Raw genomic sequence first — 12,499 nt, forward strand, 5'->3', positions numbered from 1 at the left:
TGGGGATGACTTAAAATCGGGGAAACACGGTAGCTGTTCCTCTAAGGGGCTCACAATCTAATGTCATAGTCCTATGTCCTGAATACAGTCTAAGGACATTTTTTTTTAAAGGGAAGCCAATTAACCTAACTGCATTTTTTTTGGAGGAAACCAGAGTACTTGGAGGAAACCCACGCTAACACAGGGAGAACATGCAAACTCCATGCAGTCCTGGCTGGGATTTAAACCTGTGACCTACTGCTGCAAAGGTGAGAGTGCTAGCCACTGAGCAAACTATGTTGCTATTCACAATATTTTTGATTTTAGAGGGCTCCATAGTAAAACAAAAGTTGAGATTGGAACAGTTAATATTAATTGTGTTCCCAGGAAAACAGAATTATATATTGTTTGTGTCAAGGGCTAAAGTTTATCAGGGTTTTTTTTGCCATCTGGGTTTTCCAATGAGGAAGTTTTGCTTCATGCCCTGTTCTTCCCAAAAGTGTGTTACTCAAACATTTAGATTTTCCCTTTAATCCTAGTCACATATGAAAACTTGACAGAACTGCTAGTGAATTGCTTCACTCTGCAAGATAAATTTACCTTAGCTTAGTGGATTAGTGGTGATCATGTTTTTTACATTTACATGCACATGACTCCAAAAATTTCACAACACTCACTAAGTAAAGTGAATTATCCTTTGGAGAGTGCTAATTCACTTTGATAAGTGAACACCTATAGGGATAGCTAAGGGCAGTGATGTCTTAGCATGTCTGTGCAAGTGTAGGCACCCATTGCTTATCAGCAGCCTAAGAGGTTTGCTTACACTACCTATAGAAAGAAACGGCACTGGAAGGGACCCATGGAAGGAAAACTGCTGGCTATTTCTTGGACGTTGTCAGGTTGAGGATTGTGCAGCTGGCATGGGTCGTATTCACAACAGTAACAAAGTACTGATCCTTTCCTTTCTTAGTGGTGCATAGCAAACAACCATACAGACCCACATTATTTTTTTCTGGGTTGAGTGAGGATTGTGAGTAAAATGAAGGGAGTACTAAATACCTGGCTAATTTACACAGATAAAGAGGTTAAATTACTAAAGGAATATAGGCTGTTCACTTGGCAAACTGAATTGTGACTCTGATTCAGTAAATGAGGTGAACCTCTGCAGACTTCAGATATCGAATCATTTGCAAAAAAAAAAATGTTTTTTGTTTTTTACATTACTTTACACAAGCTAGGCATTCCTTGTAAAGAAGTAGAATATCAATTACCTTTGCTAAGTGAACTATCCAAACTCCATAAATAAATCAACACCAGTGTCTCTGGCTGTTAGCTACCACAGGCACCTTGCTATCCAAGAATAGGTAAATGTAAGTAAATAATGCTTATAATTACCAGACTTCTTGTTACTCACAAATGATTCAGCAACACATAAATAAAAAATAAAAGTTTATTGGGCAGCAAATAATCCTTTATGGTGTTTGTTTCCCATACATTATGCAAAAATGCAAAACAGCATTTCATTTCTGCATAATGGTACTATTTACAAGACAATAATCTATAGGAAATTTGGAACATAATTGGTTGCTTTTGTAAAAGATAACTTTTCAAGGATGATGTTTAATCCTTAATGCATACACAACACATCATAACATTAATCCCTCTGTACAAAATAATATAAAAGTCTACCATGAAGAACAGCTAAAGAGTTCAACTGCTTTTTAAAGGACAACTATGTTAAAAACAAGTTAATTTTCTGACAGACGGCAATATATCTCTGCAATGATGACTAATAAATCTCTAATGTACTCTTATGCAATTAAATTATGTTAATTATGTTTTTTTCATTTCTCTTCTGGCTTCAATACATTTTAAATGGTATATCTGTATACCTCAGTAGTGTTACAGTAGTTTGCTTTCAACTGTGTGCCCTTGGTGATCAGTTGGGAATAGGGGTCATCACTATCTTCATTTGCTGTGAAGTTTTCTTACATGCTGTATCATTATTACTATTAGAAATTAACAATAGTTTACTTTTTGAAATATAATAGGGAGTTTCTACAGATTTCATCAAGGTTGGTATTATTATTGCACAGTATTTATATAGCACCATCATTTTAGGCAGCACTGTACAAAGTCTATAGTCATGTCACTAACTGTCCCTCAAAGGGGCTTACAATCTAATGTCTCTACCTCACTCATATGTCTTTAATGCAGTCTAAGATCAACTTTGGGGGCCAGGCAATTAACCTAATTGCATATGTTTGGAGGAAACCCACACAAACACGGGGAGAACCTGCAAACTCTATACAGATATTGACCTGGTTGAGATTTGAACCTGGGATCTAGCCCTGCAAAGGCCAGAGCACTTACCTCTGAGCCACCATGCTGCCGACAGTTGGTGTGAAGCAGTCAGCTCTTTGCTACATTATGGTGCAAGCACACACGTAAACTCCAGCAATGCTGTTAATTGTTGAGTCCTACCTGTGCAAAAAAAAGCTTTTCTAAAGCTACATACACAGATCAGATAATTCTTGGTCATGATGAACAAAAATCTGGCATGTGTACAGCAGTCCCCTGACACTGCTCATCAATCTGCCATGTTTTGGTTTGCTTTATAAATATACTCCTACAATAATTTAATAATAATTTATTGCTTTATAATTTAGTGAGTTATGAGATTTTCATGTTGCTAGCTGCTGGAGCACTTGCTTGACAGCGCTGGTTCAAAAAGAACCAGTTTCTGCTCATGTTACAGTTGGCGGCCGTATTAGTAATGCTCATGGCAGCCCCCATTCATTCCCTCCAGTTTGAATTCAGCCTTATGATGTGATAAAATGTTAGTGATTCCAAAAGACACAAATTTGTAAAATTTATATACAATGGTATGAGAGCTTTAAATTAATGTAAGTGTTTATTGTCATTCATTGTTGTTGAATACTGTAATGTGGTTATAAAAAAAAAGTCTTGAGGTTTACAAGCAGGATTGATTTGTGGGTTAGCTGTTGCCCTGATTATATAAATCAAGAGATGGATTACCTTGATTTATAGTAAAGGAAACACAATACATTATACATTGTTTTGACTGTTATTTGTGAAATAAGCACTGCATTATTCTTTGCAATTTGCAAATTTATTATATTGTTATATTTTATTTATATAAAATATAAAATTATATTTTGTTTCTACTTTATTTTTTCATCTTAGGCATTGGCAACATTCACATGCTCATCCAATATTCCACATGCCTCTCCAAATGTGTTTGATATAATCAGACATTTTTGACAGAGTTATGCAACGTTTTCACAGAACTGGTAGTTCTAAGGGCTCTTACTTTTAACATTTTTCAGAAACAGAATCTAAGATGTAGAAATTACTACAAGGTCAACATAAGATGAATCAAGGTTAGAGCTGACTAGTGTAGAAATCTGAAAATGTATTTCTTTATTTTGTCTAGGGTTTGAGAAAGTGCTTAGTTTGGAAAATAACAATAAATTGTACATTATGAGAATGTTACATTTCCATTTGTAAGATAAAGTAACTGGAATTAAGAAGGGGAACCTTTTAGGAATATGTGAAATTCGACTTCCCACAAAGATAACTTGGTTATTCTAAAGCAGCCTTTCTCAACCTGAGGTGTCAGGGAACCCTGCCAATAAATATGACTTACAGTTTATGGTACATTAGTGTAAAAGTAGAATGTTTTAAGTAATAAAGAATTATGGCATAGCTAGAACATTTTAAACTCAGAGAATATTTTGTGCAAAGTACTCTTGCTCTATATAATAATTAATAATCATCATAAAATAAAGAATAACGGGCAAAGAGGAAACACAGACTGTGGAACTGTATTATCACCTTGCACTTGTCTTCAGTATAGAAATGCACTCTTATATTGATGGTCAATGGAGAAAAGACATTTTACTTCCATGTTTAGTGGGGAAAACACAGTTTACAGTACCTGTTATTCTTTTGTTGTAGTAATTCTTTACATTGACAATAGCAAATTGCCTACTTATATTGGTAGGCAATGTGGGTAAGAGATAAATCACCGCCCATTGCTTAACCCCTAGCAACATATGAAAAAAATCTATAGGGTTCCATGGAACTCTGGGAAAGCCTACCTCAAAGCCTATCTTTGGTACATGTTTATACCTTTCCCTCCCTATTTATTATGTTTTTTTAATAACAGGGGAGGGACAGAATAAGATATATCTGTTGGCACAGGCTCTGAAAGGGTTCACCTTACTACTTTCAAGCAATTTTATGAACAATTTTGGCTACATAAATACAATTAAGAATTTTATGCTTTTAAATTTAAATTGGACAATTCCAAAAAGAATAAAAACACTCCTCATGGAGAAAAAGGCCCAGGTATTTAAAGGTGACCTAAGAAGACCTAAACTCCTTGTTTACACCTCTTAAACTCCACTTCAGGGACACAGCAAAGAAGAGTAGGAGGAGACTACAGGGGCTCATAGATTGACATCATCAGTCAAAGAGAAAAAAACACTAAACTTGCTTACTGACAGGGCAGCGGGAGTGGTTTAGAACTACGCCTGAATGGTCCTGAATGGTCAGCAAGTTAAGTGCATTTCTCATTAATAACCTCCTCACATGCACTACTGCAAGACTTTTCTAGCGCCGCTGCGACTCTCTGGAATGGTCTTCCTCGTCCTACCCTGTTTCCCCGATTATAAGGCACTGTCTTATATTTTATGAAATGCCAAAATATGCCCTAGGTCTTATTTTCAGGGGATGTCTTTTTTTTCCATGAAGAAGACTACAGTACACATTTATTGTTGAAAGTCACTCATGATCACTCATGTTCCATTGATTGTCCCCTTCTGACTATGCCATTGATTGTCCCCTTCTGCTCACTCTATGCCATTGACTGTCCCCTTCTGATCACTCTATGCCATTGATTGCCCCCTTCTGATCACTTTATGCCATTGATTGTCCCCTTCTGCTCACTTACCGGTAATTAAGTGTAGGGATCTCCGTTAGGGCAGGTAACTCTGTTAAGGCAGGGATCAGCAGCATGTTTCCTGGTTCAGAATCGCGGGGGCGCGTGTGTCGGCTTTTTACTTTCAGTTTGAAAAGTAAACTTTTCTGCAGCCAGGAGGAGACACACACTGCAGCCAGCATCAAGGAGACACACACAGGATCGGATATCGGGGGATGTCTTATTCACGGGTGAGTGTCTTATTTTATTTATTTTTTCAAAAATCGGGGGTGGCTTATTTAATGGGGATGACTTAAAATCGGGGAAACACGGTATTTTGCTTGCTCCTACTTTCTGCTCATTTAACCCCCCTAGCGTTCTAATTCTTGCTATAATTTATAGACACAACTCACCAAAATATGTCCAATATTTAATAAATTTTATAATAAACTTTAAATAAAAAAAACACAAAAAATAAAAAATAGTGAAACATGTAATATAAACGTACAGTAGCATGTATAATATATATATATATATATATAGATATATATATATATATATATAATTATATATATATTATTTGAAGGTTTCTTTGAATCCAATACAACATTTTTTGAATTTCCCGCTGATCCTTTCACCCGCACCGACGCATGCACCAATGTCTTTGGGAAACCCCGGATATAGTCTCTGCATTCGCTGGCTGGAGATCGAAGGAGGAGGACGTGTCCCCAGGACTGTAGGGACCAGCAGGATGCCGGGGGACGCCGACGGAGCAAGGTAAGTGGGCTTTTTTTAAAGTTTAAAGCGACCTCGAGTGTGACTCGGAATTACCGCTTTTTGCAGGTAAAATCCACCCCGAGTCACACAGGATTACTAGGGCTGTTAAAAGAGCACTCAAAACCCATCTTTTCAAACTTGCCTACCTGTCTTCTTCTGTCTCTTAAAACCCTCAGTACTTCCCACCACTCCATATCTCCCCTCCTATTGTGTGATACTTCTCCCACCTCCTAGATTGTAAGCTCTTTGGGGCAGGGTCCTCTCTTTCTGTGTCACTGACTGTACCTGTCTGTTATTTGCAACCCCTTATTTAATTTACAGCGCTGTGCGATATGTTGGCGCTATATAAATCCTGTTTAAGAAAAATAATAATAATTTATTTTCTCTATTTTCCCCAGTCATGGGATGATACTTGAGCAGGGAGGGAGGGCTGTAGGCAGAAAAGATTGTCGGGAGCGGATGACAAAATCAATCAAGGATGACAATGCTTCATTTCTCATGAATGCAAGCTGACACAACCAGTGCCACTCCAGCAAGTAAATGGGAATAGATATCTAATAATAAGTCTGATGTTAGAGTTTAGGTCCACTTTAACTGGTAAAGAGAGCCTATCAACTGATATAAAACAATTGATTTCAATAACAATGTTTCCATAGGTTCATTTAACGTATGTTAAGGATATGAAAGCCTCCATTGTATAGATCTGTGACTGTGGTATGGTGCCACCATGCTGAATATGTTGTCTGCAGCAGGCACAAGGAAGTGACACCGTATAGTATTCTCCTTCACTTTATAAAAGGTTATGTAGGAAGGTAAGGAGAGGGACAAAGGAGCTAGGCCAACATAGACAGCAAATATACACTTCTAGAAGAAGAAAATGTTATGATATACAAAAGGGGGTGGTCTGTGCTTTGAAATTGACTCATCCTGAAGAATGGCAGTTTTTTTTAACAACTTCGAAGGCACAATGCAAGTTAATAAACATAAAAAAAACTTGAAATATTAAAAGAATACATTTTAAAGATTACTAATAAACATTAGTAGTTAACAAAATTGTAATAAATCGGTTATTCAGTGGGACAGCAGAAACAAAACTGGATCACAAACACCTAATACAGTGAGACTGCAGCATCCTGATATGATATAGCATAAACTCTGCATCTGCTTTTCATTACAGTAGCCTGCTCATAATCACCGTTAGAACAGACAAAATAATAAAGCTACAGTGTACAATATGAGCAGAGAGATGACTTTCAAAAAACACAATGAAAAAATGAGGCCTGTGGACTTTATGCTGTTAAACATAGAGGATTTGAAGTGTTATTATCATGTAAGGATCCCATTATCCCTTATTAATCCTGTCTAGAGAACTCCAGAATTTCACTTTAGCATTGTGAATGATAGCAAGCAATTGCAGACATGTATTTCCTAGCTTTATTCCTCAAATATATAATCTTTATCTATGCCTAAATAGACTAATCAGCTGCCAGTCAATATTGCAAAATATAGGCATAAAGACTACCACAATGCAAGTTCAATAAATTTAAGAACTGCTCATCACAAAATTTAAATGTATATTTGAAAAATGGAAGAAAAGGGGACTTTTTATATCAGTATTCATGTCTGTACATTTCCAAATTAGTAAACAAATTTTTGACCATTCTTAGATAAAAACATCCTTTTTTTTAAAACATTAAAAATACATCAATCCAATGAAAGAACATCAAAACAATTGAAATCTCAATCAACCTCTCAAAACAATTGAAATCCCAGATAGCCTTTAAGCATTTCGTGGAGCTTGTCCACTTCTTCAGAAGGAGTCATTGCTAAAAATTAAAACGTACAAATATTGTTTTACAAAAAGAAAAGCTTCAAACTGGATGGTGAGATCTGTATCCTCTTGTGTATTCCTCTGTGTGTCCTCCTCCCTATATTTATGAGGAGAGTGTTCAATTATGTAAGTGTAAGAAATAGAAATTTTAAATTATATAACATTTATGTGTGATACTTATTGAAAGTTTTTTATTTGTACGTTTTGATTTTTAGCAATAAATCCTCCTGAAGAAGTGGACATGCTCCAAGAAACGCGTAGAAGCTGTTCTTTCATTGGATTGATGTATTTTTAATGTTTATTTTGAAAAGGATGATCTAAGAATGGTCAAAAATTTGTTTAATAATTTGGAAATGTACAGACAATACTACTGCCATAAAAACTCCCCTTTTCCTCCATTTTCAAATGCCAGTCAATAATATTATGTTCATGGCCTTGCTGTTAAGTTCAAATGATGTTTTAAGCTGCCTAATACTTATGAAGTACATTCCATAGTTATTTTTCCAGCAAATCAATCAGACAGACCAACAAAACACATGAAAGGGAATTGGGTTAGAAAAAAAATGTCAAAAGCAAAAAAAGTAAGTAGTGTGAGTAACCCATGTTTAGTAACTTTAAGGGTTATTTTAGCTTTCAGGTTTCAATTTTTGGTAGACACTAAAGAGTTAAACCATCTGATTTTACTTTGTCAGGTACTTAATAGTATGATGTCTGTACTTAGGTTTCCATGTTTAAACATCTGCCACAATTGTTGTGTTTGTGGGCCTTTCTCCTTGAATGATTTATATTAAAAATAATGTAATAGGAGTAATTGAAACACATCAAGAGGACTTCAAACCCCCAATGCTCTAGAATGACAGCAACAGGAGATGCAAAGGAATCCAGTGGGTGACTAACTAAAGAGTAACTAATTCTTTAATTACATAAATTATTCCATTTGCTTGCTAAATTTGAAAAACAATAACATGGGTTAAAATTTTGAATCAAATTAGGAACATATTGGTATAAACTGTGCAAATCCTAAATTAAAAAATTATTAAACAGACTTGTATGCCTGTTATAATTATTATATAGGTGATAAAAGAGCCTGTCTATAAAAAGGTTCAAAATCAATATTTTGTGTATTCATATTTTTGAGAATATCAATCCCAACAGTCTATCTTATTTTTTGTGCACAGGCCAATTTAGGTTGAGGTTTTAAAGGAAGAAAAAGTAAAGCTGGTGCTAGAAATGTAGGGGCATTTCTTTTTTTTGTTTCTGGTAGAAAAAGTACAAGTATTTCATATAAATAAAAATAAAGGTATTACATAGATGTTGACTTGTAGGTAACTTGTGTTGGTATGTGGATGGAGTAACTGGGAAATGGCAATTGATGCACAACCGAACAATACCATTTAAGGATGAAGCTGTAGTGAACATACATCCTGGATTTGGTATTAGACCTAATATGGGAAAATATGCAATTTTGTTTTATGAATATGACCTTTTGTTAGACAGGTCCACCACAGCTAAAGACCTGTAATTTGCAATATATTATATTTTTTTACATTTATGCATGCTTAAACTAATATTCCAGTTATATAGGCTCATACTCCCCATTGTGGTATAATCATTTACTACCTCTGTGATTAAAATAAACAGCCTTGAGCTTTTAGTTAGTATTTAGAGAGGGCTCTCACAAGCACTTTAGAATGGAAGGCTGGAATAGCAATGCCAATTTTTTTTCTTAATGGAAAGTGGTTATGCGAAATATGTAGACTGCCATTGCTGACCTCCCTCTTAAAAGGTTGTTTGCTGATTCTCAGGCTTCCAGTAACCTATGTATTTCTCTCAGGGCAGATTTGTCTTACAAAGTGATTTAATAATCTTTGGTGTAATGTATCTATGCACTTGGTTCTGTTAACATCCAGAAAACTGTTTAACAGAATTTGTGTGTATCCTAAATGATCGGAGCTTTTAAAAACAAGTCTTTTATTTTTAATTTTAGAGTGTTGTTGTTTGTGCAATGTGTCAGCAATTCCAATCTAGCAGTTATTTTAGAAGTACTTTTCAAATCTAATTATAATCATTATTATTACACAGTTTTTATATGGAACTGACATATTACACAGTGCGGTTCAAAGTCCATAGTCATGTTATGAAAGCTGCCATGAGCTATATTCACTGTATAAAACATGTAGGTATATTAGCCAAACAGGAAAGGAATATACAAACTAAACAGATAGAAAACCATAATGGTGTTGGCCAAGATTGTTGTTTATTTAATATGCTACATGTGGTGTAAGATGAGACATTAAAACAGGATTTGGTCTCAATTACAGCTGTGCTAGTCAGCCTCATATGAGTATTACTCATGTAAGCTGTGGCTATGGATAGCTAAAATATTTCATGCTTTGGTTCAGTGACAAATCATTTGGTATTGCTTACTTACAGACACTGCACTACGTAGAGGAGGATTTTACACAACTAGAGTAAATAGGTGGAAAGTTTGACCTTGCTGTGAATGTTACTAGGGACTAAGTTATCAAAGGTCAGCAAATAAACTGTTCACCAAAACAATTGTGGTATTTATTCCCAGCATCTTCTTTGGATAAAGTTTGAATTGTGGTGAAAACATTAATAGACTCCTTCAATTACATACATTTATAGTTACACTGTTTTTACAGTTTCAAAATATAATTTCTTTAGTGTATCACTCAGTAACATTTTTTAATAACTACTTTGTTTTGCTGTTTTGAAAAAAGGTTAACATTGAAGGCTTTGCATTATGTCCTATTTTACTATAAATTTTTAAGTTTGTTTTTTAAACAAATTCAATGGTTTGCAGACATTGGTGGTTTTCTCATGTAATATGGGTGCTTATTCTTGACATTAATTGTGCTCAGATTTAAACTCCAGAATTATTAGATCAATTTAGGCCTAAAAGGCATTGAACCCTATGCCCATATTCTGCTTCTGTTGGCTTTGTAGGTTTTGATGCACCCTAAATGTCCCCTAAAGGGTTTATGGAGCTGTTCTTAACCATATATCTGTTCTTTATAAAAGTCCATCATAAGCACTAAATAACACATGGAAAAAAACACAAATACAAAACACGCTAAATAAAACTTAATAAAGTTATCATAGCTGCACAATTATTTTGAATTCTTTCAAAAAATGAAAAAGAAAGTATAAATTGACACTGAGAGTTTCTGCTTTGTTAATATGTTAATAACAGCCATATCACATTTCATATCACCTATGACTGTCTGAACCATTGATTAGTCTTCATGACATTTCTTTATATTTTTTCTATTTTTTCTTAGTCCCAATTTATGTTAATCGCTTTCTTAAGGGGATCATCTCTATTGTGAATATATATATATTATATTTGATTTATTATGGCTTTAGCAATATATACCTGTATTTACACAAAGTTTTGTATATTTTTTATTGAACCAGTGCAACCCATGCATGTCTCCCATATCCACTGAGGAAGCCTTCTAGGCGAAACGTGTTGGGTTTGAGACAAAAGAATGTCTGTTATTGTGTTATAATGCTTTGCATAGGAGTTCTATATGAAATTCAAATAGCCTAGGAGCACCAATTATAGATTTAATTATGTTATTATAAGACACTCTATTTTTTATTGCCACAAAAAGCCTCTTTCTTCTCTTTCCTTATTGTTTCATCCTTTGTTAATATGTTTTACCCCTGTTTGCCAAACGCTAAAGTATACTTGCCATGTAACACAACACTCCTGGTGTTGTTACATGAAAAGTATACTTTATGGTAATGAAGCCCTTTGCCCCAACAATGGCCCTTGCCACCGCTGGGGGCAGGTGTGGGCTCTGGAGGAGCTACATACTCTTTGCCCCCTTCCTTTTTTGGGAAACTAGATTCTAAAAGACCTTTTTGGCTAGGAGAGGGGGGCACACATGCATGCTGCCCCATTTCCTATCCAATACGGTCCCTATCCTCCTATAAGGTCTGGTTGCAAGACATGTTGAAAGTGGTTGTAAATCTGCCAGACCTATGCAGGCAGACTGGAGATTAATTAGCAACTGATCAAGGAACTCCTAGCAACCTTTAGGAATTCATAGAGTTGCCATGAAAACATGGTTAGGAAAGACTACAATAAATTTCAGAGACAACCTGTCTTAATGGGTTTCATGAAATAAGTCAGCTGTAAGTGTCAGTGCCAGTGCTTAATCAGTGGAAGAGCATCCAATGTAAAGATTGGGATTTAGTTACTATATACTATACTATACTATATACTACAAATTTTTTTCAAAGTGTTCCGTTTAGTATTGTATGCATAGCTTAGAAGGAGATAGAACATAGAAGAAGAGATGCAGAAATTATGAAATTTGCATTTTTTTTTTAACCAATTTTTTTTTAGATAATATCAAGAACAGCCAGGAGAACAAGGTTACTTCAATTACAATTTAGAATAAAAATAAACACTCAGACAGGTAGAAAGTTTGTTTGTTTGCTTCAAATAGCAGCTTTAAACAATAACTGATTAATTGACCAATTACACGAGCACAGCCAGCTTGGTGTTCTGTGTATTTGCTGAGTGGCAACTTGGATCCTGCTTCTGCTGACTGTAGTAAACTCACATTCAAACCTCTGTAATCCCATAGTGAACATCTATCAGTTCTTCTGTATGCTGCCAATCACTTTTATTAGAGCAGATTTAAAGAAATGCTGAATATTTATCTTCAATTGACAGCACATTAATAATACTATATTATACACAGTTTAGTGTAAATGATTTAGCAGTTATATTCCTACATATCAGCCATTTATCACCTAATCAAGTAAAATATAACACATTATTATGTTTTTACATATTTCATATGTTACATCTGTTTATCAGCAACATAAATGCAAATTTAACAATAGGGACAATAAAAAGGAATGATGGATTGAATGAAACCTGTTTAACTTTTAATTGTTTTAGTCTCTTTAGTAGATACTATACA

The 12,499-nt window shown here is 34.9% G+C and overlaps 1 long non-coding RNA gene across 2 annotated transcripts in view; it reads left to right on the forward strand.

Annotated features, from left to right (window-relative positions):
* Positions 1-12,499, forward strand: part of LOC140331121 (uncharacterized) — a 46,194-nt gene that overhangs the window by 5,058 nt on the left and 28,637 nt on the right. The window contains exon 1 of one of the 2 annotated variants that reach the window (XR_011920862.1): positions 89-248. The exons of the other annotated variant lie outside the window; for it this stretch is intronic. This is a non-coding gene — a long non-coding RNA (uncharacterized lncRNA). Of the gene's footprint in view, positions 1-88; positions 249-12,499 lie in introns of those variants that run through there. 2 annotated transcript variants of the gene reach the window in all.

This window comes from Pyxicephalus adspersus, chromosome 5 (assembly GCF_032062135.1).
Source record: "Pyxicephalus adspersus chromosome 5, UCB_Pads_2.0, whole genome shotgun sequence".
Classification (NCBI taxonomy): domain Eukaryota; kingdom Metazoa; phylum Chordata; class Amphibia; order Anura; family Pyxicephalidae; genus Pyxicephalus; species Pyxicephalus adspersus.